Here is a 26,446-nt window from a genome sequence, read left to right as displayed (position 1 = left end):
CTACTAAAAATACAAAAAATGAGCCGAGCATGGCGGTGGGCACCTGTAATCCCAGCTACTCCGGAGGCTGAGGCAGGAGAATTGCTTGAACCCGGGAGGTGGAGGTTGCAGTGAGCCGAGATCGCACCACTGCACTCCAGCCTGGGCAACTGAGTGAAACTCCGTCTCAGGGGGGGAAAAAAAGAGAGACGATTATTTTTGACGCTGCAAAAACAGAAAATTGCTTAATTGTAACAGCCAAGCAATAACCAAAATTTCAAAAGGACATCGTATACTTACAAAATTTGTACACCACAACCACTCTCCAAATACAAGTTCAATGAGTGTTTCAAAGATCATAGAAGTGAAAATGCAGGCAAAAAATATAAGAAATCTCCCCTGCTAAATTATTCAATTGTGTATGATTTCTGCCCCTTCACAGATAGCACCAATTTGCTATGCTATGTATTTCATCTTCACATCATTTCCAGTACTAAGTATAAATTATATAAAGACTTTTAGTGAGTTCTAATTTGTTTTATGAAATTTTTGCAAATGTAATTTCACAAAAGTGCATTATCATAGAATTGAATTTGTTGTATAAGCATTGTCCATGTGTGTAAAATATTGAAACTTCCTCAGTAAATGAAAAGGTGTTCTTTTTGTACATCTGCACTTGAGAAAGATGTCTCAAAATCTTAGCTCTTTGGGCCACTTCATATACAATAGTGACCCACCGAGGTTTTTGATTGATATCTTCAAAAGACTTAGGTTGCCCATCATGTTATTTCAAATGACAGCAGTTATAAAGCTGGGTGCACACAATTACCGACCATACTGATATGCATTTATACATTTTGCTTTTTCACCTATTCCTTTATGAATATGATTCATCTGCTTATAACTGTTATATCCATGTGCTGTTAGTGTACCTGAGTGTTTATGCTTGTAAAAATATGTATGTTATGATTGCCTATTTTATTGGGTAAAGTGTGAAGTGCTCTGTTATGTCTTTATATGTTTCTCAAGTAAATCTCTCTTTAAAAATGTAAATAAATGTCTTTAAAGAATTTTTTGAAATTAGTTTTCCAAAAATTAGATTTTCAGACTTTGATCTTTCAGCATTATGATTTTCAAGACTTTAGGGATTTTGATCTCTTGGAATTTTAACAGGATTATGGCATTTAGGATTATGTCTTTTAAGATTATGGCACAAACCCACTTTAAAAATGAAGGTGAAATGATGACTTTTTCAGATAGACAAAAGATGAGAGCACTCGCTCCCAGTAGTACTGGACTTAAGAAAGTATGAAAGTTCTTCAGGCAATAGGAAAATGATGTCCAGTGGAAACTCGAATCAACATAAAGAACTGGAGAGACTAGGATATGGCAAATATGTGGATAAAAAGAAAAGGCCTTTTTTCCTTTTCCTTTATTTAAAATTAGTTTTTAAAACAATGATTTAAAACAAAAGAATATATTGTGATGTTAATAACATACAGCAGTAAAGTAAGTGTATGATGACAATATAAAAATGAAAGTATATTTTTGGAAGGTTTTTATATTATATGTGAATTAGTATAATATTATTTGAAGGTAGAGGTGATATATTAATTATGTATATTTTAAACCCTATTGCAACTACTAAAAACAATAAAACAAGGTGATATATTTTGCAAGTCAATAGTGGAGATAAAGTAGAATACTAAAAAATGTACAATGAATGCAAAAGAAGACAAAAAGGAATAAAAAGGGAACAAAGAACAGATGGGACAAACAGAAAACAAGTAGCAAGATGGTAGATATATATCTGACTTAATCATCACATTAAGTGTAAATTATCTAAACACTATAATTCATAAACATAGATTGTCAGACTGGATATAAAAGCAACACCCAACTATACATTCTTTAAAAAAAAACCCTAAAATATAAAGATACAGTTAAATTAAAGGAAAGGGATGGGAAAAGATATACCATGCAGTAATAGCATGCACAACATTAATTACTTAAAAAGCCAGTGTAACTACATTAATATCAAAGTACACTTCAGAACAAAGAATATTGTAGTACTGTGGATAAAGAGAAACATTTCATAATGATAAAGGGGTCAATAGATCAAGAAGACAAGGCAATCCAAAATGTATATGTACCCAATATGATAACTTTAAAATACATGAAGCAAAAAAATGACAGACCTGAAAGAAGAAATAGACAAATCCACAAAAGTAGTTGGAGACCCCCAAATTCCTCTCAGTAACTGACAAAATAAATAATCAGAAAACAAATAAAGATATAGAAGACTTAACACTATCAACTAACTTGACAGAAATGACATATATAATACACTTCACGTGACAATAACAGAAGACACACTTTTTCGAGTGCACATAGAACATTTACCAAAATAGACTATATGCTGAGATGGAGAGTAAGTCTCAAAAAACTTACAATAATTTAAATAATCCAGAGTACTAATACTAATATGAATGGTCATACTAATTTGAAATTAAATTATAGATCAGTAACAGAAAGATGTGGAAAATATGCAAATGCTTAGAAACATAAAAACTCACTTCTAATAACCCACGGGTCAAAGAAGAAATCACAAAGGGGATGGAAACATATTTGAACCTAATGAAAATGACCATACAACATGTCAAAGCTTGTGAGATGCAGCTAAGCAGTGTTTGAAGGATATTTATAGCTTTAAATGCTTATATTAGAAAAGAAAATAGCTTTAAAATCAGTGATCTAAACTTCTAGCTTAAGAGTGTAGAAAAATAAGAGTACATTAAACCTAAAGTAAGTAGAACAAAGAAACAATAAAGGCAGAAATCAATGAAATGGATTGAAATCAATGAAATGAACAAATAATAGAATAAAATCAATGAAAAAATTGTTTCTTCATATATATCAATAAAAGTAATAAACTTCTAGCTAGACTGATCAAGGAAAAAAAGAGAGAAAATATAGATTACCAGTATCAGGAATTCTATATAAATTAAAAGATCTTATAAACAGAATAATAAGGAAATACTATGAACAATTTTAAATAAATTTGACAATGCAGAGAAAACAAATAAATTTCTTGAAAGATACAAATTACCAACATTGAATCAAGAAGAAATAGAAAATCTAAGTAGCCCTATATCTATTAAAAATTCAATTTTTGATTTACAACTTTCCATAAGAAAAATATAGCCCCTGGCAGCTTCACTGGTGAAATTCTATCCATCATTTAAGGAAGACATACAAATGCTACACAAACTCTTTCAGAAAATATAGGAGAAAGGAATACTTCTCAGTTCATTTTAGGAGTCCAGCATTACCAATACTAAAGCCAGGAAAATATATTGTAAGAAAATTACCAACCAATATTCCTGATAAACACAGACACAAAATTTCCTGCAAAACATTAACATAAAGAATCCAGCAATATATAAAGTAAATAATACATCATGACCAAATGGGGCTTATCTAAGGAATGCAGAGTTGATTTAACATTCAGAAATTAATCAATGTAGTTCATCATCTTTACAAAGTAAAAAATAAAAAACAGTTATCTCAGATGCAGAAAACATATCTGACAAATTTCGGCATCATTTATTATAAAACTCTCAGCAAACTGAAAATAAAAAGGAATCTCCTCAACCTGATAAAGAAAATCTAGGGAAAACCTATAACTAATATCATCCATAATAGTAAAGACTGAATGCTTTCTTCCCAAGAATAAGAACAAGGCAAGAATATCAATTCTCACCACTCCTATTCAACATTGTACTGGAGGGCTAGTCAGTGTACTGGTTGGCTCTTTCTGTGAAGATTTCTTTTTGGATGAAATTAACATTTAAATCAGTGGACTTTGAGTAAAGTAGATTATAAGCTATAATGTGGGTGGGCCTAATACTATCAATTGAAGACTTTAATGGAACAAAGACTAACCTCCCCCAAGCAAGAAGGAATTTGGGCAGCAGATGGCCTTTGAACTTGAACTGCAACATTGGCTCTTCTCTGGATATCCAGCCTACCAGGCTACTCTGCAGATTTTGGACTTGCCAGCCCCCATAATTGCATAAGTCAATTCCTTAAAATAAATCTCTCTAAATAAATATATGTATGCTATTGTCTAAATGTTGATTTCCCCAAAAAAATCATGTTAGAATTTACTCCTCAATGTGGTAGTATTAAAAGATGTGGCTTTTAGGAGGTGATTAGGTCAGAAGGGCTCCACCCTCTTGAATGGGATTAGTGACCTTATAGAAGAAGCTATGAGGTCTTATAGAAAAAGGTAAAAAGCTACCTTATAGAAGAAGCTATGAGAAGCCTGTTTGTCCCTTACATCATGTGCGGATGCAGCAAGAAGGCACCATCTTTGAAGCAGAAAGCAAGCCCTCACCAGACACTGAATCTTTTGGCACCTTGATCTTGGACTTCCCAGCCTCCAGCAATAAATTTATGTTGTTTATAAATTATCCAGTCTAAGTTATTTTGTTATAGCAGCTAGAAAGGACTAAGACATACACATGTGCTCACACACACATCCTTTTGGTTCTGTTTCTCTGGAGAACTTGGATGAATACAAATAATAGTGTTTAAAGTGTCAGGCTCGGCACAGTGGCTCACGTCTGTAATCTCAGCACTTTGGGAGGCTGAGGTGGGTGGATCACTTGAGCCCGGGAGTTTAAGACCAGCCTGGGCAACATATCAAGACCCCATCTCTAAAAAAATACAAAAAGTTAGCTGAGCATGGTGGCATGTGCCTGTAGTCCTAGCTATTCAGGAGGCTGAAGTGGGAGAATCACCTGAGCCCAAGAGGTTGAGGCTGCAGTGAACCATGATCACACCACTGTACTCCAGCCTGGGCGACAGAGTAAGACCCTGTCTCAAAAACAAAAACAGAGAAAAACAGTTATTCCCACATTGCTTTATAGATTCAATGCAATCCCAATCAAAATCCTAGCAGACTTTTTTATAGAAATTTATAAAATTTCTACAAAATTATTATTTTATGGAAATTATTCTAAACTTTATAAGAAAATACTAAAGACCTTAAATAGCTAGGAAAAAAATGAGAAGAAAATACCATTACATAACTTAGATGCCCTGATTTCAAGACTTAATAGTAGTGTTTACTTAAAATCACAAAATTTGTAAGTTTGGAAAGGATAACTTTATTTCTTATAAAGGGTTGCAACCTGAAGACTTGGAGGTGTAGCCTCTGGCAGAGACTGAAAGCAGGCATTTCGAGGGAGGGAGTGTGTTACAGGAGTCTCATGCTTGGTCAGTTGGATAGACATACATATTTAACAGGTTACAGGAGGGGCTATGAATATGCATGAGGGGACGTTGCACACATGCATAGTAAGCAAACATGTGTTATGTATGTCCCATGTTCACTTTGGGGTGGAGACTTAACATTAAAATGCAGTAAAATTAGGATCTACACATCAAAAGTTAAAACGAAGGACACCCAGGTGCTCTGTGTGCAGCCTCCGTGGACACGCCAGAGCCAGTCCGTGGTCAGCAGTCTCTTATCAGGAAGGAATGCTGGTTGATTGTTCTGTTGAAACTGAAAGGGGAGGGAAGTCTAGCCAAGGTACCAGGTTGTTGAGTGAGTCTTCTGTTCTTTGTTTTCCAGGACTGGTTTCTGTTTAACTCTTAGGGAAAAAGTCTAATGGTGGTTAGCAAGGGAGAGGGTAAATGAGGCGTGACCAACCTCCCATCTCATCATGGCCAGAAAACTTAGTTTTTAAGGTTCTTGGGGGTCTCTTTGGACAAAAGGGGTGTGTTTAGTCAGTCAGGGAGTTTTGGATTTTATTTTTGTTTCACAGTAGTAATCACGACTATTGGTATTGGCATAAGGACAGAAATATAAATCCATAGAACAGAATAGAGTCCAAATATAGACCCACACTTATTTGGTCAATTGATCTTCAACAAAGTTGCCAAGGCAATTTAATGAGGAAAGGATATTCTTTTCAAGAAGTGGTTCCAGAACAATAAGATATCATATAGAAGGAGACAAACTTTGACCCTTACCCCACACCACACGAAAGTTAACTTGAAATGGATTATAGACCTAAATGTAAAAGCTAACACTGTAAAACAGCAGGATGAAAACATAGGAGAAAACTTCAGCCATCTCTGGATGGATAAAGATTTCTTAGATAGGACACAAAAAACACAAACTATAAAAGGAAAACTGATAAATTTGATTTCATAAAAATTAAAATTTCCTACTCTTTAACACCGTTAAGGAGATAAAAAAGCAACAGACTTGGAGAAAATATTGGTAATACATGTATCTTACAGTGGAATTGTATCTAGAACACCTAAAGAACTCTTACTAGTCAATTTTTGGAAGGCAAATACCCGATTTTAAAGTGGGCTAATTATTTTAAACTAATTTAAATCCAGCCACTCATAGAAGATATACAAATGTCAAATAAGCACAAGAAGATACTCTATATTATTAATCATCAGGGAAATGCAAATTAAAACCACAATGAACTACAACTACACACTTACTGGAATTGCTAAGTTTAAAAAGACTGACAATACCAAGTGTTGGCAAATAGGTGGGGCAACTTGAAGTCTCATACATTGCTGTTGAGAATATAAAATGATTAATCAACTTTGGAAAACAATTCATCAGTTTGTTATAAAATTTTTCACTCACCGTATGACTCAACAATTCCACCTCTTCATATTTATCCAGGAGAAATCAAAACATGCCTACACAAAGGCTTGCACACAAAGGTTCATAGAAACTTTATTCATTAACCCCCTCAACTGGAAACAACTCAAATGTTCATGAATAGGCAGGAGGATAGCCTTACAATGGAATACTACTCAGTATTACAAAGGAACATCTACTGATACATGCAACGACATGGATGAATTTCAGAAATATGCTGAGCCAAAGTTGCCAAACATGAAAGACCACTTACTGTAGGATTCTATTTATGTGAATTCTAGAAAAAGCAAACCTCATCTACAGTGATGGAAAGTAGATCAGTGATTGGCTGAAGGGAGGGAGCTGGTGAATTATCACACACACACACACACACAAAAACATGAGAATGATGGAATTTGAGAATGATGGAAATGCATACAGTTGTCCTTTCATATCCACCAAAGAGTTGTTTCTAGGAACCCAGCCAATGCCAAAATTCAGGTCCTCAAGTCCCTTATATAAAATTGTGTGCTATTTGCATATAACCCACCCACATCCTTCTGTATACTTAAATCATCTCTAGATTACTTAAAATACCTAATACAATGTAAGTGCTACGGAAATAGTTGTTATGCTCTATTGTTCTTAAAATTTGTATTGTTGTTTATTGTTTTTTTTTTTTTGAGACTGAGTCTTACTCTGTAGCCCAGGCTGGAGTGCACTGGTGCGATCTCGGCTCACTGAAACCTCCACCTCCCAGGTTTAGGTGATTCTCCTGCCTCAGCCTCCCAAATAGCTGGGATTACAGGCGTGGTATTGTTATTTTTTATTGTGGTTTTTTTGCAAATATTTTCTATCTGCAGTTGGTTGAATTCATACAAGGGGAGCTGCAGGTACAGAATGTTGTCTTGTATGTTGATTGTGATGATGATTACACAGGTATATACACTTACCAAAACTCATTGAACTGTACACTTCAAATGTGTGCATTTTCTTATATATGTAAATTAAAACTAAATATAGTTGATTTAATAAGTGACATAATATGCTTAAGCCCCCAGCACCATTCATGGTACACAATAAGTGCTCAGCAAATGTTATTTCTCATCTCACCAGCACCACCTCTTTAATTTCTCTCTGTGTTCCTGCTCTTTTCACACACTCTCAGCGTAATGTGCTTCTCATACCTCTGTGCCTCTCCAAATTCCTCCCATCCTTCAAGGTGCAGCTTAAATCCTTCCAGCCTGAATGTTTTCCAGGTTACTCCAGGTCACAGTGCAGAACGCTTGAAGCATCCACCACTTGCTTCTCCAAAATTAAGCATGGTTGTGTAGTGACATGTATCATTCACAACTCATTTGATGCATCTACGTCTTGCTTCACCATTGCTTTTGAATTCTGCAAGGATGAGTACTACTTTTTTTCCACTGAAACCTCACAACTGGCTGCTACAATACTGCCAGGAGTTGTTTCTCATTGCCTGCGATGGAGCCTCCCATCTTTGCTGGAACCCTGTAGATCTTCTGCCACTGGACAGAGAGCCTCTGGGGGAAAGAGGCAGGTCTGCAAAGACAGTGTGGTTGCCTTTGCAGCCTAACTGTCCTGGTTTGCATCTCAGCCCTTCCTGCTGCCTACCTGTGTGGCCCTGGCCAAGTTACCTAGCCAAACTGATCCTCAGCTTCCTCATCCATTTCTTGGGTGGTATTGTTGGAGTGAAATGAGAGAACTGTGTCAGCACCTGGCTGCCATCTGCCGTCACTGAAAGCTGGGTGAATGGGTGCAAGACCAGGTTCGCAGTCTGGCAGGGGGTATGTGAAACTGGTATGCAGGTAACACCTTGAACTGTGTTTTTGTTTTTGTTTTTTTTTTGCCAGTTTTAAACTAATTTCCCCTGAGAGGAGAGAAACAGGCTGGGTCTCTGAGCTCTGCATCCCTCACAAAAGCTTGGTGTGTTTCTTCAGCCCCGTCCACACATCTGGTTGTACTTACTGCTCCAAAAATGTATCCATCCTGCCTACCACGTTCACATTTCAGAACATGGGGCAGCCTCAGGGGGAAAAGGCCTCATAAATACCAAGCATTAAAAAAAAGTAATGTCATGCATTTACATACTTCCAGAAGATGAAGGTCCAGGAACATAACTTTCTCTGCAAGAAGCAGGCACCACGAACGCAAGGGCTGACCTGCCAGGGTCTCCCTGGGCAAGGAAAACCCCTCCAAGGCAGTGAACAGGACTTCCTGGCTAGGAACCCAGAAAATAAAAGATTCTTTTGTCTTCCTAGGAAATGTTCATTTCCAACCATGAGAAGAATAACAAGGAGAGGTCAAGAGACGAGACACCTGGTTCTGCCTTTCAACTTCCTGGGTGACTGAAAGCATGTCACTCAGCATCCCTGGGCTCTCTCACCCATCTGTGCATAATTGCTTCTCTCCACTGCAGCTGTGACTCTGTGAACAACTCTGAAATGAGTGAGGCAGAGATATCTGTCCACGTGTTTGTATTCATGTATGTTCGTGATGCCTAGAATAGTGCTTGGCATGTAATACATACTCCACAAATGGCTTTGGGTTTTCTTTTTGTTTTTTGTTTTTTTTTTTTTTTGAGACAGAGTCTTGCTCTGTCACCCAGGTATGACCTCTGCTCACTGCAGCCTCCACCTCCAGGGTTCAAGTGATTCTCCTGCCTCAGCCTCCCGAGTAGCTGAGATTACAGGTGCACACCACCACGCCTGGCTAATTTTTGTATTTTTGGTAGAGATGGGGTTTCACCATGTTGGCCAGGCCAGTCTCTACCACCATTCTGCTTGTTGGTTTTGCAGTGGCTATAGGCATATCCCCCTTTCTGTTGTCTCTTCTCTCTTCCACCTTCCCACGCCCAGTGTGATGGTGTACATCCTGGAGTTTCTCACTCAAGGCTCTGTCTCTGAGGATCAGACCAAAGAGAACTGGTTTGTGTTGTACTAGAAGGTTAGATCCAGGTTACAGCTGAACAAATGCTGTCAAACTTTGAGAGAAGTTATGAAAATAGGTGGGGAATCTCTCCACAGAAACTCTATTGGGGAAAGGTACAATAAATGTTTTCCTCAGCATGGACTAGCTCCTGTGTTGACACATGAGGAGGGGCATGAACTCTACAGGCCCATGAACAGCTCACAGGCATTGTGATGAGGCCAGCGGGCTCAACTAGAGATGCTCTGTGTGTGACCTGCTCTGTGTGTGACCTGCTCTACGCTGACTCACAGGTCTTTGAGGTTAAAGGGCTGCTGAAATGCAGTAGTGTTGCCTGAGGACAGAGTGAAAGAAGCAGAGCCCTGCCTGGTGCCCTGAACCAGCCCAATGCATGGCTTTGAAAGAGAGAATAGAGAAGGGCCCCTACCAAACCTGCTTTTCCATAAGTCCCCTACGTGTCCTTCAGAAACCACCTTACAACCTTAGAAGTTCACCTAGGGACACATTGGACACTCGCCTGGGTTCCAGCACAACTTCAATGGCCAGGTCAGTTGGGGCCAGGCAGGGAGAGTCATCAGCCTACAACAACCCCTTCTCTCCTTCTGTCCATTTCACTATGGTCTCAGTTTGCAATGGGAGGAGAATCATCACACTCTCAGCTGAGCCGAGTTTCCTCCAGGGCTCTCCATCAGGGCTGGAGCCTTTGCCAACCATCCCGCAAATTCCATATTCACTAACAAAGCTGGGTCCTTGGACATTGTTATGAGCACCTGCAATGGGGGTAGACGGAGGTAACGGGGAGTGGATGTCATGATTACGGTTTGGACAGAGAGGAGATAGGAACCTCTGTTCATGTGTCTTACTTCACTAGCTTTGTCTGTGGCAGTTGGGGATAGGAAGTGAAGATCCATGACTGACAGGTAATATGAAGAGCTGGGTTAAACTGAGCTGAACTGAGCTAAAATGAGTTGAGTAGAGCTTAGATGAACCAAGCTGAGCTGAGTTGAGCTGAGCTGAGTTGAGTTGAGCTGAGTTGAGCCAAGCTGAGTGAAGATGAGTTGAGTTTAGCTGAGCTGAGCTGAGCTGAGCTGAGCCAAGCTGAGTTGAGCTGAGCTGAGTTGAGTTGAGCTGAGCCAAGCTGAAATGAGCTAAGTTGAGCTGAATTGAGCTGAGTTGAACTGAGCTGAGCCAAGCTGAGTTGAGCTGAGCCAAGCTGAGTTGAGCTGAGCCAAGCTGAGTTGAGCTGAGCTGAGCTGAGCTGAGCTGAGCTGAGCCGAACTGAGCTGAGTTGAGCTGAGCTGAGCCAAGCTGAGTTGAGCTGAGCTGAGCCAAATTGAGCTGAGTTGAGCTGAGCTGAGCCAAATTGAGCTGAGTTGAGCTGAGCTGAGCCAAGCTGAGCCAAGCTGAGCTGAGTTGAGTTGAGCTGAGCTGAGTTGAGTTAAGCTGAGTTGGAAAGACAAATCCTACCCTCTTAGAATCACTGGGGATGAGGCACCCTTTCTGATGCCAGAGATTGAGTTTGTTATTCTCAAAACTGTTTCTGGCAACTGAGAAAGAGTCATGCTTTACTTGTGGATGAGACATCCCTGAAGACCACATCTAGGTCCTCTCTGGTCCTCAGAGGAGCACTCTCACAAGTGTTCCTATAAAGCCCCTCCCTCTGGCCAGCCCCTGGGTCGCCCCCTTGTCCTGTGCGCCTTCCCACCCCTGCTTCTCATCCCCACGTCTCCTCTCTGCTATCACTCCTCTTCTCCCATGGATGGGAATGACTTCCCAGAGCCTGCTCCATGGGCCCCTCAGGAACAACTCTGCTCCAAGAGCTTCTGCATTTACCCACCCATACATTATCCCCATTTGCTGTGTTTGTCCCTGGGTCGTTTTCCCTGAATAATTGTGAGTACTATGTAAAAGAGTCTTGTAATTCTTTTGTGTCTCCCAGAATACTGAGTTCCGTATATAACAGTATGTAATAGGTGCTCAATAAAGGCTTACCTCATATCTTATAGCGTACTTTTAATTAATTAATTTATTTGGCTTGGGAAGTCTAAGATCAAATATAGTGTAGTTTTTTTTAAAGTTTGTGTTAAAACAGGTGTGTACTCAGTTTATATCTTAAGATGTATTACTGAGAAATGTGTTTTTTCTCTGACTCCAGGCTTGAGTGCTCTGAAGTTAATGAAGAGCAGTGAACTAAGAGTAAGGATATTAGGACCATGCCCTAGCCCTGCCACCAATTTGTGTGCTATCTAACATAAATCATGTAACCTTTCTCCACATTTCCCTACCTGTGCAGCAGGTCAGCACCTAGTCTTACGGTGTTGCAAGCATACAATGGCACAAAGTTTGGGATGAGCTTGCTAAATGCTGAATACATGAAGGAGATTATTATTCTAAGGGGCACATGAAGAATTCATTCAACAAAGCTGTATTGATGATTTACTCTCTGCATCAGCTCCTGGGACTGCAAGTATAAAAGTGATTCAGACCTTGCCCTTGGGAAGCTGGGGAGAGACTCAAATAGCTAACAGCAGGGTAAGTAAGCCTTATAGTGAAGTGCCAGGAACAGAGGGGAAGGAGGCAGGAAAGCGTGGGAGAGGGGTGCAGAAGGGAGCAGCATTTGAAGAGATATCAAAGAAGTCACCAGATGTCACCAGAAAGAAGGGGAATAGGCAGTAGCATATTCCTGACAGCGTGCTGAAGGCTGAAGGCATGGCAGGGCAGTGAGTGGTGCCTTGTAGCTGCAGCAGCAATGATCAGGGTGATGAGGCTGTGTGGAGGTGACCAGAAGCCCAAAGAGATGGCAGCAGTGGCTGCGAGGCTGCAAGCTCTGTTATTCTATCAGGCTGTGGTGGGGCGGGAGTCGTGTGGGCTGGGGGAGGTGTCAGAATTCCTTGGGCCTCTGTCCAGGTGCAGGCTCTGGCATAGCCTGGAACTACTGGGTGAGCTGGCAGCCCAGGCTCTCTAGGGAGCTCTGTTGGCCATGGGCAGAAACACAGGGCCTGATCCTTCCCACTCTAAGGAGCTGCAAAGACAGAGAAGGCCAGGGGGACCCCGGGGCTTGCAGGTAGGAGGTAGGGAGGAGGCCCAGGGCCAGATTCTTCTCCTGCTTCCCAGATAATGTAAAGCTCTCTCTCCTCCCGGACTGCACTCGCCTTCCCTCTGCATGTATTGCATTCTTCCTGCCTCTCCCCGGCTAGGGCCTGGCTTCCACGTCACTCTTCTGCGGACCCTCCTTCCCCCCAGTCCTCTTTGCTGTTCTCCATTCTCTATCACAGTTTGTTCCTTTCAGGGCACTTAACACAATTTGTCCGTGTTGGGCTTTCTAGCTCTTCTCTCCCCACAAAAGTGTCAGTTCCATGAGGGTGGGGACTTCATCTCGTCCTGACGCATTGCCAGTGCCTGGCACAAGATGTGTGGCATACAGTGGGTGCCAAATAACTGATTCAATGGTCTGGCCATGCAGCATGACTTCAAGAGCATAGCATTTGGATATACAGTATTGTCTCCAGGTTAAAGGAGGGATCCACATCCCCTGCAGTAGAGACCAAGAGATTGGGGTCTCACTGTTACTCTGAAAGATAAGTCACATTAAGTGTCAGCTCTCCTCCCCGTCTAGTACAGAGCACTCGATAATCTGGAGTGGATTCAGTCCTAAATCCAGCCTGGTTAAAGGACACCCAGGCTTGCACATATAAGGGTCTCTCAGCGGACCCCAGCCAGCTACAGAATATGAGAAGAACAGGCTTCAATGGGCAAAAGCTGCCGTTTCCTTACTTAGCAATACATGTGTCTTTCTAAATAACAGATTTAAATAAGTAAGGCAAACTGTGAAAATCTGTGGTTAAAAATGTAAGGGGTGGGGTGGGAATAGAGAATCTAGCAGATGGTTGCCGTGCCTCCCTCTGTGACAGGTGGGATAGAATCATCTGCATGAGCACATCTCTAAAGGTCTTCTTTTTCATGGGCACATTTATTGGCATACTGTAGAATGAGCCCTGTACATTCAAATAGCAGAGTTGGCCCAGCCCAGAACAGCTCTGGAAAGGAAGACCTTGGCCTTGGCTGTGCCTCACTTATGACAACAGAGCTGCCCCTCATCAAAAAGAGGAAAAGGAGAGAAAATCAGAAATGCCTGGCCAAAAGTGAAGGTGGGGCAGACAGACCTGAAGCTAGGCCTTGGGGTGAGTGGCTGAGTCACAGCATCCCACACACACGCCACTTCCTACAGCCCCTTGGCCTTCTGCCCATACCTGCTCCCAGCCCACGGCTCACTGGTCACTCTGCTTTCCGATGGCCAGAACCACACGCTGCAGGTGACCCTTGGGAAGACCGCACCTAGGCCACTCATTGGTTCGTGTGAAGAGTCTTCTGTCCCCAGCCAGACGGTGCCCTGCTTGGAGGCAGAGGCCAGGCAATGTCCTCCAGTGTCCCCGTGGCCAGTCATCGGCTGCCCCTGTCCAAGGCATTTCCACAGGCATTTCCTGCCACACTTGGGCACATTTCCCAACATGCTCATCAGTTTGGGGACAGGCTCCATGGGTGGGGTCACTTCTTATTAGCATTTCTCCCTCTGTGGTTCCCACTGCCTGTCCTGAGCTGGCCCCCTCATCTGTGAGTGCAGAAGCCTGGAAGCCTGAGCTCATCTGCCTGGATGATGGCAGGGCGAGCTCTCCTAGGGACAAATCATGAGCTCAGGGATGCCTGCCATGTATCCTGCTCGTCTGGGCAGGCCCTGCTAAACCCTATGTACGCACAATTGTGTTAAAGCCTTACAACCACTCCAGGAGGTGGTGTCATCATCACCATCCTCAATCTTCATTTCATTTATAAGAAAACAGAGACATAGAAAGACACTGGCCAAGGTCACAGAGTTGGTCATGGTGGGCCAGGATTCAAACTCCACCAATCCGACCTCATGCTTTCTGCTCTAAACTCCAACTAGGCTGCAGTGGTATTGTACACCCCACCCTGACCTCACCCGTCTCACAATGTCACAGGCACCTGTGTGAAGGCCACAGGACAAGTGCAGGCTCCAGGCAGGAGGCTGCCTCTTGGCGGTGGTGCCCTTGGTCAAGTCACTGCTCCCTGCTAAGCCTCTGGGCTCTAATATGTGGTTTATGATAGAAGCTGCCTCCTTAGGGGATGGGAAGAATTAAATACGCTTATCTGTGTGAAGGCTTAGAGCAGCGCCTGGCACTAGAAGCACTCAGTAGCATGCATCGTTATCACAGTTATTAATAATATGATTGTTCCCAAGGGAACATTCCAGGTCTGTCTGTCTGACCTCGTCTCCTCTCTAGGAGGAGGCATCTGTGCATTGACTACCAACATCTCTCTTTTTAACTAATCGCTCCATCTCATTCTCCCACCTTCTCCATTTCTCCTCCCAACCCTGACATGCCATTGAATCTGTTTAATTCAAGCAAATGCTCAGAGCCCCAGATCCCTGAATGCGACAGATTGAGAGGGTGGGGGTGGGGGTGGAGAATGGAGGAGCTTGTGTAATAGGACATAAATAAACTTGCACATGCTCTTCTTTTTAATTGCAGATTCTATCCCATCGTGGGGCAATTTTTATTTTGCCTTCTCTTGAATAAGTGGGAAGATGTTTTATTCATGTGTATCTTCCCAGCAAGCAGCCCAGTAGGTGCTCAATGTGCGCTGAATGAGTCGGTGCATTCGGTTCGTCTCCAGCCAACACGTATGCCAGGCGCTGTTGTAAGCGCCTCACATATACGAGCTCATTGAATACTCTGGTGCCGTCTTAAAATCCTGGAGCTGAGCACTCTAAAGTCCGGCCAATAAAGGAATCTCCAGCATGAGCTGTGTGGCTCCTGGTTCCTCCCCGCTTGCTTGTGGCACTGCTCCCCTCTAACATTTAGAAAGAGAGTTTCAGCACAGACTTCCAGCTGGGTGAATGGTGGGGCCTGAGGGACGGTGACAAAGCTGAACACACACCTCGAGGGACCTCCACATTTTCCAGTAGGGTTTGATTTGAACAGTGCCAAGAAATCTCCTCAGATCTCTGGAAACGGCAAACCATGGAGGCTTAACACACCATGCCACTGCCTGGCCAGTGGGTTCAAATCCCAGTCCCACCATGTATGGAGCCAATTCCTTGCTGAGCCACAGCATCCTCCGGGGTGGAGCAGGGCACACACCCTGCCTCGTGGGGCTGTGGGAAGATTACCCAGCTCACCTTGTGACATTTAGTGGGCACCTTCCTCACTCTGACAGCCAGCTGAGCACAGGCCACTAAGGAAAGAAGAATTCTGAGGGAGAGAGAAGAGGCCAAAGAAAGACAGAAAGGATGCCTCCTCGAACAGCAGTCAGGCCGGGGTGGGACAGGGTGGTGGGCGGGGGTTGGCTGGGAGAGAGCCATTTACCGGCACAGTCAACAAACAAGGATTGGGAATATAAAGCTCGGCATTGTGCTAAGTGCTGAGGAAGTAAAAAGGAATTTTTATTTATAATTTATACCCCACCTACTTCCAAAGAGAATTTTGAAGGTGACTCACAATGAAAACCACATATGCAGCAAGATCACGAAAATAGAAATAGAAAATCAAATCCATGGAGATGAAGAAAGGAAACCCACATTTATTTACCCCAGGTGCCGTGTCCTTGAATGCACTCCATCATTTAGTCCAGCAACCCCATTTTACAGACGAAGAAGACAAGCAAAGAGGCATGTCCAGGGCAGGCAAAGGTGCAAGCAGGGCTGACTTCTCCAATAGGTGCAGGGCCCAGGATACTCTTAGGGGCCCACTAAAATGTTTTAAAATTTCTTTTAAAATCAGAAGAAAAGAGAACATTGAGGTTGAAAAAATAATTTTAATATACGATATTAATAGATTCGTCTTTATGCCAACACAATGGTAACATATATTTAATTTTTTTAATGGATGAGGGAGTCCACAACTATAAAAGTGCCTGGAGTCTACAAAAGTCACAATCCAGCCCAGGCCTCAAACCCAGGCCTGCCGAACTCCAACTCTTGTGCCCCTTCCACACTTGTGCAAGAACATTTGTTGTCACTGAATGTAACACGCGAGTCAGCTCTGCAGCTAAAAAGAGGCCACAATGAGATAAATGATTCTTAGTTTCATAAAAAGGATGTGTAGTGGGGAAACACTTACTCACACTACAATGCAATTATGGGGAAAAAATATAACTTTTACAATTTTCTTTCTTTTTTTTTTTTTTTTTAGCAATGAGGTCTTGATGTGTTGCCCAGGTTGGACTAAAACTTCTGGGCTCGAGTGATCTGCCTGCCTCTGCCTCCTGAGTAGCTAACATGCCACTACACCTGGCTAAAATTTTCTTTATAATGAATCTCTTCTTATCAGTTCCACTGGGAAGCAGGAGGGTAAAATCCTAAATTGTATCCAATTTGGTAAATTTCAAGCTTGATTTAGTAATCAAAATTGTCTTTCACAGATAACTTGGCTCACTCAGGTAAATGTCAGCCTTTTGGAGACTGCTTTCTCTGGCTGCTGAATCCCCGTGTGGCAGGTGATTCCTATCAGAGTCTTGCACAGCCCAGGAGGGAGGCCCCTGGGTTCCCGTGGCGTTGCCTGGATCTTCACAGCCTGCTCCCGGAGCTGGTGACTGCTATGATGGGATGGCCCCATCTTGCTTTTTGGGGCGCTGTGCCAGGAGCTGTCGCTGGAGCCCAGGGTCCCTGCCAGCTGTCCTAGTGGTCACTCAGTCCTGTCACCAGGCCTCTGCCTTTCTGCTGGCACTCTCAACACCTGCTCAGGTGCTGTCTCAGGCTCCCCTACCTCCTACTTCCTGCACTACCTCCACGCCTTCGTGTGGGTGCTTCTCCTGGACCCAGCGTACCTGGAGAAGGGTGCCTCCAGCCCAGACACTCCCTGTGGCCTTCAGACATGCTTTAAAAGCATGTCTTTAAAAGCTCCCGACTTTCTAGGTTGTGCCCTGACACACTGGTGGGGAAGGTGGGGAAGGTAATAATGGTAGTGGCAGAGAAGAGCTCTGGTGCCTGATCTACCTGTTCTCTCTCTATCCCCCTTCCCCTTCCCATAGTCTATGAGGATAGAGAGATAAACTTTCCTTCATCATCTTCTAAAATGTAGTCAGCCAGGCCTACCTCTTGATGTGCTAAAAGAGGGTCAAAGGAATTTAGTAAACCTTTACTCTCTCGACATCTAGCTTTCTCTCTGAGACTCAGACATTACTTCAATGTACAAGAAACTCCAGAACAGCAAGGTTTACAGGACATGAAAATGTATCTAAAAACAATTCCAGAAAATATTAACCCCATTGCAGACATATGTTAGTTCAACAGGAGAGACTAACTATACTGACACTTAATTCCAAACATAATATATTATACGAGTCCTTATGTAGGGAACATCGAACAACACAATGAACACCATCTCCAATATTTATTTGGCAAACCTTCTTCCAATAGCCGTTTGTTCTATCAACCCTCAATAAAAGTAGGCCAGAACATTAGGCACTCTCTGGTGAAAGGCGCTGATCCTGGTGAGTCTAGTTGTGCTGTATCTGGTGTTCTCACATCTGGATACAACTTAGACACCCCAGAGACAATAGCGTAGCATAGCACATGTCGCTTCTTTCAGCCAGTGCTAGGATGTGGGAACAAAGGCACAGTCCATCGCTCTCATCCTGGAGAAGGGCAGAGAGAGCTTCAAAAAGGGATATGGGCACAGCCAACCTCTCAGCCATCATAATTTTTTTTTTTTGACTATTAGTCATGATTCAAAATATGAAGCAGAAATGGCTTGGGAGTTCAAGGAGGAATGGGGTTTTGAGAGGAAATGACTCAACAAATACAAAATGTTGGAGAAGAGATCAGACTCCAGGATCTTCTACATTCAGGCTAGAGATATGCAACTATCAACAGTCTGGATATAGCTGGGTGGTTCATGCCCATAATCCCAGCACTTTGGGAGGCTGAGATGGGAAGATCGCTTGAACTCATGAGTTCAAGACCAGCCTAGACAACATGTTGAAACCCTGTCTCTATGAAAAATACAAAAATTAGCCAGGCATGGTGGTCTGCGCCTATAGTTACTACTCGGGAGGCTGAGGTGGGTGGAAGCCTTGAGCTGGGGAGGTGGAGGTTGCAGTGAGCTTAGATTGCGCCAGTGCACTCTAGCCTGGGCAGTAGTGCCAAACCTTGTCTCAGGAACATAAAGTCTGTATATAAATTATGATTCTTAGTCTCACTCTAGAAGGCTGTGGGTAGTTGCTTGAGCCAGAAAGAAGATGATTGTGAGGAAAATCAAGATCTTTGCATTGGAAAGAGATCATCTTGTCCAACCAGACTTTGAGGTAGAGAAAAAAAATGGATGGTTACTTCTATTAGTATTGTACTAGAAATCCTACCCATTTCAATAAAGAAAGAAAAGGGCCAGGCATGGTGGCTCACACTTGTAATCCCAGCACTTTGGGAGGCCGAGGTGGGTGGATCACCTGAGGTCAGGAGTTCAAGACCAGCCTGACCAACATGATGAGACCCTATCACTACTAAAAATACAAAAATTAGCCAGCTGTGGTGGCACACGCCTGTAACCCCAACTACTAAGGGGGCTGAAGCAGAAGAATCACTTGAACCCGGGAGACGGAGGTTTCAGTGAGCAAAGACCATGCCACTGCACTCCAGCCTGAGCAACAGAGCAAGACTCCGTCTCAAAAAAAGGAAGGAAGGAAGGAAGGAAGGAAGGAAGGAAGGAAGGAAGGAAGGAAGGAAGGAAGGAAGGAAGGAAGGAAGGAAGGAAGGAAGAAAGAAAGAAGAAAGAAAGGAAGGAAGAGAGAAAGAAAGAGAGAAAGAAAGAAAGAAAGAAAGAAAGAAAGAAAGAAAGAAAGAAAGAAAGAAAGAAAGAAAAAGAAAGAAAGGAGGGAGGGAGGGAGGGAGGGAAGGAAGGAAGGAAAAGAAAGAGAGAAAGAAAGAGAAGGCTGGGTACAGTGGCTCATGCTTATAATCCCAGCACTTTGGGAGGTTAAGGCAGGAGGATCACTTGACCCCAGGAGTTTGACATCAGCCTGGGCAACACATAGAGCCTCTGTCTGAAAAAAAAAAATTAGGCAGGTGTGGTGTCACGCACCTGTTGTATCAGCTACTCGGGAGGCTGAGGTGGGAGGATCATTTGAGCCTGGGCGATCAAGGCTGCATTGAGCCACAATTGTGCCACCGCACTCCAGCCTGAGCAATAGAATGACTGCCTCAAAAGAAGAAGAACAAAGAGGAGGAGGAGAGGAGGAGGAGGAGGAGGAGGAGGAAAGAAAGAAATAAAGAAAAAATTAAGTCTTAAGTTTGGGAAAAAAAGAGAAAAAACTTTAAATATGTATAGACAATATTATTGGGAGAAGGAGGAGGAGGAGAAAGAAGAAGAAGGGAGGAAGGAAGGAAGGAAGGGGGGAGGGAGGGGGGGAGAAAGAAAGCGAGAAAGCAAGCAAGCAAGCAAGCAAGCAAGAAAGTTAAGACTTAAGTTTGGGGAAAAAGAGACAAAATGTTAAATATCTAGAGACAACATTATTGTGTAAATAGAAAATCCAAGTTATTAGACCAAGTAAAAGAGTTTAGCACAATTGCTGGGTATAAAGTTAACATGCAAATAAACTTGAGTTTATTTCAATATATGAACAGTAAACATTGAGAAAATAAAAAATTTTAAAGTGATCATTTACACTTGCAACACAAATGAAGTATTTATGAATAAGTCTAACAAAATGTATGCTAATTTTGTATAAAAATATTAAATTTTATTGAGAGACATTAAAGAATGCATTAATAAATGCAGAGACTTACTATATTTATGGATGAATGAGTCTATATTGTAAATATGCCATTTTCCCCAAATTTATATGTAGATTCAATGCATCACAATCAAAATCCCAACACATTTTTGCATGTAGAATTTGGTAAGCTTATTATAAAACTCACATGAAAATGCAATAATTATAAGAAAAACAAGGTGATAGAATTGCCCTGCCAGATATCATGACTTATTATAAAGCCATAGTAATTAAGACAGTGTGACATTAGCACACGCATAGAGAAATAGATCAATAAAACAGAAGAGAGAGCCATGAACAGACCCACACACATATGGATACTTGATATATGACTGACTGCAGATTACAGGGGAGTGGGGAAAAGACTTTTTAAGAAATTATACTGGGGGGGAAAAAAGAGCTATGGGGGAAAAAAATTGAATCTCTATTTCACACCACATACTAAAATCTCTTTAATTTGGAATAAAGAGCTAAATGTGAAAAGTAAAACTACAAACCTTTTAAAAAAAGAGAGAGAAGCAAATACGTTTGTGCTCTCAGAGCAAGAGTTCTTGAATGAGATATAAAAGTAAAGAAATAGCTAGGTGTGGTGGCTCACGCCTGTAATCTCAGCACTTTGGGAGGCTGAGGTGAGTGGATCACCTGAATAAAGCTAGAGGAGCAGAAGTTGAAAAGGTATAAGTGAAACGAGATTGTCCATGAAATTATAATTGTTGAAGCTGAGTGATAGGTACAAGGAGATTCATCATATTATTCTATCTACTTTTGTATATGTTTGGAATTTTATCATAAATTATTTTTGAGAGAGAGAGAGAGAGATCAAATAGGGACTATAAAGAGATGAAAACAAACCACAAACTGGAACTACACATATAAGCAATGAAGGACTAATATCCAGAACATAGAAAGAACTAAAAATCAAGGGGAAAAAAAACAATTTTTAAAAGATAACAGACTTGAACAGACAAGTCTGAAAAGTGGAAATCCAAATGGTGAAGAAACAAACAAACAAAAAGCTCAACTTCATTAATAATCTGGGAGATAAAAATGTAAACCATAATAAGATACCATTTTGTACCCCCCAGATTGGAAAAATTAAGTCTGTAATACCAAGAGATGACAAGGATGCAGATGCCTCTGGGAGTATAAATTGGTACAGCCAATGTGGAAAGCAACTGGACTTGATCTAGTCGTGTTGAAGACCATGTCATCCAGCAATTTTATTCCTAGATAAATATCTTAGGGCAACCCATGCATGTGCGCACCAGGAGACAAGAAAGCTTTACAACAACAATGTCAGTAAGGACCAAACACTTAGAACAACTCAAATGTCCATCAACCATAAAATGCATTAACTGTGAGCTTGTATGCTATATGAAATCTCAGCAGTGAAAATATTTACAATGAAACTATAGCTATGTCGACCAAATGAAGCAAATCATCAAAGAATGCATACAGTATATTTATTTCCGAGCTTAAAAATAGACGAGTAGGTTAAACTATATGAAGCTGTATGAATTTGCAGAGATTCAGCATTTTTCTCTTACAAATGGCATTTATCATTCACTGTAATACTGTTTAGGGTGCATACATAAATGGTAAAACCGTAAAGGAAAGCAAGGTTCAATCAGACTTTTTCTGATTAATAGAAAAGTCAGGATAGAGTTACCTCTAGGAGAAGGAAGGGAGATTTGACTGAGGAAGGACCCGGGGTGTTGCTGGTGGGGAACTTCACAGGTACTAGTGATGTTCTAGTCTATTTATTTATCTCATGGGTGGTTACAAAAATATTTGCTTTATTTATTTATTTATTTTAGAGACAGGGTCTCACCCTGTTGCCTAGGCTGGAGTGCAGTGGCATGATCATGTTTCACTGCAGCATCCAACTCCTGGGCTCAGGTGATCCTCCAGCCTCAACCTCCCAAGTAGCTGGTACCATTGGCATGTGCCACCATGCCAGACTAATTTTTTTATGTTTTGTAGAGATGAGATCTTGCTATGTTGCCCAGGCTGGTCGTGAACCACTGGGCTCAAGTGATCCTGCTGCCTTGGCCTCCCAAAGTACTGGGATTACAGGTGTGAGCCCCCATGTGTAGCTAATATTTGCTTTGTAGTTCTGCTTTAAACTATGCATATGTTTTATGCATTGTAAATGATTTTATTTTTTAAATAAAAAGAGGAAATAAAATTTTAGATGCCAGTTCTGAACTCAGGGCACACCAGCCAAGCAAGAGATCAAGGCACAGTTGAGAGGTAGAGAGAGCAGGCCACCTGCTGCTGAAGGATAGGGGACTCACATCGCAGATGACCTGTAATGGTCACTCCACACATGTGATTTGTCTTGCTTTGTCTTGTTTTTCCCAGATAACAATTGTTAATACAATTATTATTCCACTCAGAATGCTGAATATGGTAAATTTATTTATCCTTGACTTCACTTATAATGATATATAGTAAACTACTTAAGTGTGTTTCCCCAGCAGAGGATGAGCCCCCTGGGGGCAAGAAATGGGACATTTTCATGCTTGTACTAAAGCAGAGTGCCTGACACTGTAGATCCTCAATTAAAAGGTCACTGAAAGGATGGACTCCAGATGACTGGATGGACAGGTAGATGGATGAATAGACATCTTAATGGTTGCAGGTCTTTGTTAAATAGGGGATTTTATTTTCAGAACTAGCGAAGGGATTTTTTAAGTCTCCCGTGGGGAATACAGTGGTTTTATAAACATAAAAGTGCTAGTGTGGTATAAACAGAGACTACAGCATATTTAATGATTTAGTGAATGGGACAACACATTCTATGTTTTGAGTGCTCCGTTATGTCCCTGTCCTACTATGCTGCTGGGATTTGTCAGCCACACAGGGTGTGCCACCTCCTTGCACAGCTCCAGGGCACCTGTTCTCTTTGTGTTTTAGGTAAACAGTGTTCCTGGAGTTGTGCAGTGGGCGAGTTCTGAGCCCACCTTTGCTGGGGAGGCTCTGGAGCGACAGGCACAGCCATGGACCCAGGACGTGAGGTGAGCGTGCAGGCTGGCTCGACGCACCTCCCACCCTTGTCAAGCAGGGCAGTGCTCAGATGACATGTTTTGGGAAACGTTTTCCTTCCTCACTATTTTTCCTTCTGTTTTCATTTCTTCTTGCCTGCTTTTCTCCCTCCCTTTTTCCTCCTTCTTCTCCTTTCTCTCTTCCTCTTGCCCCCTTTTCCCTTTCTTCCCCTTGCCCCCTCACTTCTCTCTTGGTCCCCTCAGCCTCTCTCTGTTCCTGTCCTTGTCCTATCCTCGTCCTTCTTTTGTCTCCTTCTCCTTCCCAACCCCTGCACTCAGAAGCGATCTTTTGGGTCCTCTATGTCTATCTCCTACTCTCAGTCGGGTGGCCCAGCAGTAAAGACATTGCAACTTAATTCTGCAACCCTCATCCCCCCTCCCCAAGAGACCAGCTCTGACTGTGGTTTTTAAGAGGCCCAATTTCCTCTGGGACCTTCACCCTGTGCACTCCCCACCCCATTGCCACCCACAATGTGCAGACCCCTTTGGGTGGCCTGGAATCTGCTCCACTAGGTGACCACAAAGCCCCTTTGGGCTGGCTTGGGAGTCCTTTCCAAAGCTGGAGGCAGGAGAGGAACCCTCTTTTTACTTCTAAATTTATCCATCCTTAGCTCCATGAGCAAATGCCCCGCTCTTTCTGGACCCCACAATAGAAACACAGACTTTGGCTGCCCTTCTTTTCACCCCTAAGGAGGGCTGCTTTTGCGCTAAGGGGCATTAGAAGATCATCCTCTGCCAGGAATGCATAGATGCCTTTTCTCTGCAGACTCTGCCCTGAGCTGATTTGACCTGATTGACTGGAGAGGCAGGGATTGTGGAGCAGAGGGGGAGGAGCATAGTGGGAGGGGGCTGGGAGAGGCAGAGGGAGAAGGAAAGCTCGAAGTCCAGAATTTTAGAACCGGAGGAGGAGAAGGAAGGACCCTGTAGGATCCAGCACCCCACCCCACCCATTTCTCTGCCAGAGTCACAAGCAGTCTGCCCCCTTCCTGTGTGGGTAATTGGCAAAGCCCGGACAAGCAGGCAAGTCTCCGACTCCATCCCAGCCCAGCACCGCCCACCGCCTTATTCAGGCAAAGAGAGTTGACTATCTTGGCAGCAAAATGAAACCTTTTGATTTACGAGGAATTCTGAGATATCTTCCAGCTGACAGTCTTTGGAGAATTGCACAAGCCCACACTTTTGTGGGGGCAGCATTTAATGAAATGAACACATGAGTTATTCGTTTTTCATTAAGGATGACATGCAGAGAGTACATATCGGGATGAAAAATAGGTCCTGGCCTGGGGCTCCACAGCCTCATGATCTTGAGTGAGCAGGAGAGCCAGGAGCACCCACTTCCAGAGGCAGGGAACGGGAGGAGGGAGAGCTAACACCTTCGGAGCACTTACTGTCATTTTCATTGTCTCCCGTAATTCTCACTAGGTACTATTGCTCCAGAGTTACAGGTGAGAAAACTGAGGCTCAGAGAGAGCAAGTAACATGCCCAGAGTCACTCAGCTAGTGAGGGACAGAGCTAGGATTTCAATCGCAGGCTGCTTTGGCTCAGCTCCAACAAGCTGTCCATGCAGGAGCAGGAGGCCAACTGTGCAGGGCCTGGGGACCAGTGGTGCAGACGGGACCCACGCTGCAGACGCTCACTCCAGATGGATGCTGAAAGACAGAGGAGCCCTGGGGCCTGGCAAGGAGAACCGTAGGCTTTGGTGGTCAGCCAGGGCCGGCTGGAGGGTGGCTAAGCCTATGAAGTCTGGGAAGCAGTTGGGCCATGAAAGTGATGCGCGGCAGTCTCTGTTTTTGCTGTTTTCCAGCTTTCCAGCCTCCGAGCAACTTGGCATCTGTATCAGAAAACCCAGTCAGCCCTCATCTCAGATGCAGGTGCAACACATATGGCCCTCAAGCTGGGCAGACCTGAGTTTGAATCCTGAGCCTACCGCTCATTAACTGTTAGACTCTGAAAAAGTGCCTCAACCTCTCTTGAGCCTCCACTTTCCATACCTGTCCTATTTATTTAACAATACCTACCTCTCAGCATTTTCATGAAAGTTTAAAGATGATATTATTATGAGTAGCAGCTGTATAACAGTAATAATAACTCATGTATACTGAGTGCATTTATATGCCCTGTACTATGCTGAGAACTTTACATACATTACCACATTACCTGACTTAACCTTCACAACACCTCTCTGAAGTATTGCTGTTACATAACAGCCCCATTTTACCTGCAAGAAATGGAAGCTCAGAGTTCTTTGCTGCCCAGGTCGCATGGTTAGCAAATGGAGTCAGGGTCAGAATTTGAACCCTGGTCTGCATGCACCTCCAGCCCACCAATATGAGTCTTAATGAACAAAGTACCTACCGCATAGCAGACCCCTAACAAATGGGAGTTCGAGTCCTTTCTTTCTCCCCTAAATGCACAGATTTTCACAGTGCCCTCTGAGATTTGCTTTAGAGCTTGCCCACATGGAGTTTTTGGAAAGTCAGGAGAAAGCGAGGTGGTGGGTGCATCCCCCGATCCAGGGCCCCCTCCCTCCCCCCGCTCAGCCTTCCTTCCTTTTAGGGTTTGGCAAAGGCTGCTTCACTCGAGGCCTCTCATGGAGCTGGAAACAATGCGAGTTTATTTTGGCACGGCAAAGAGGGCCCGATTCCCCTTCTCTGGACGCCTCTGTGGGAAGAGGACTAGAGAATGTGGCCCAGGCCGCTGTCAGTTCCCGTTACTCTCCCCAGCACGTCCACGGCCGAGTCACAGCCATCACATGTAGCTCTGAGAAGGAAATGAGATAAGAGCTTTCTTTCCACTTCAGACTGATCATAAGATTTCCCCCCCTCTCTCCACGCTCCCCCCCCAAAAAAGAAGTTGAACCAAGGACATGGTGCTTCAGTTAAACTGAATACTCTTAGCAGATCTCTTCTCAATCCTGTGGGCACATCCTCACCTGGGTATTTGGCTACCTGTGGCAGATACAATAAGCAGGGCCCATGGCCAGTGTGGTGATGGAAGTCATAG

The 26,446-nt window shown here is 43.0% G+C and overlaps 1 protein-coding gene across 2 annotated transcripts in view; it reads left to right on the top strand.

Moving 5' to 3' along the window:
• The window catches only part of SOCS5 (suppressor of cytokine signaling 5), a 163,992-nt gene that overhangs the window by 91,539 nt on the left and 46,007 nt on the right, over positions 1-26,446 (top strand). The window contains exon 1 of one of the 2 annotated variants that reach the window (XR_010123254.1): positions 23,315-23,415. The exons of the other annotated variant lie outside the window; for it this stretch is intronic. The gene's annotated coding sequence lies outside the window, so the exon portion shown is untranslated. Of the gene's footprint in view, positions 1-23,314; positions 23,416-26,446 lie in introns of those variants that run through there. 2 annotated transcript variants of the gene reach the window in all.

The sequence above is a fragment of the Pongo pygmaeus genome, chromosome 12, assembly GCF_028885625.2.
Source record: "Pongo pygmaeus isolate AG05252 chromosome 12, NHGRI_mPonPyg2-v2.0_pri, whole genome shotgun sequence".
In the NCBI taxonomy this organism is placed as follows: domain Eukaryota; kingdom Metazoa; phylum Chordata; class Mammalia; order Primates; family Hominidae; genus Pongo; species Pongo pygmaeus.
The sequence above is the reverse complement of the archived record's forward strand: the minus strand, read 5'-3'. Positions and strand labels throughout refer to the sequence as shown.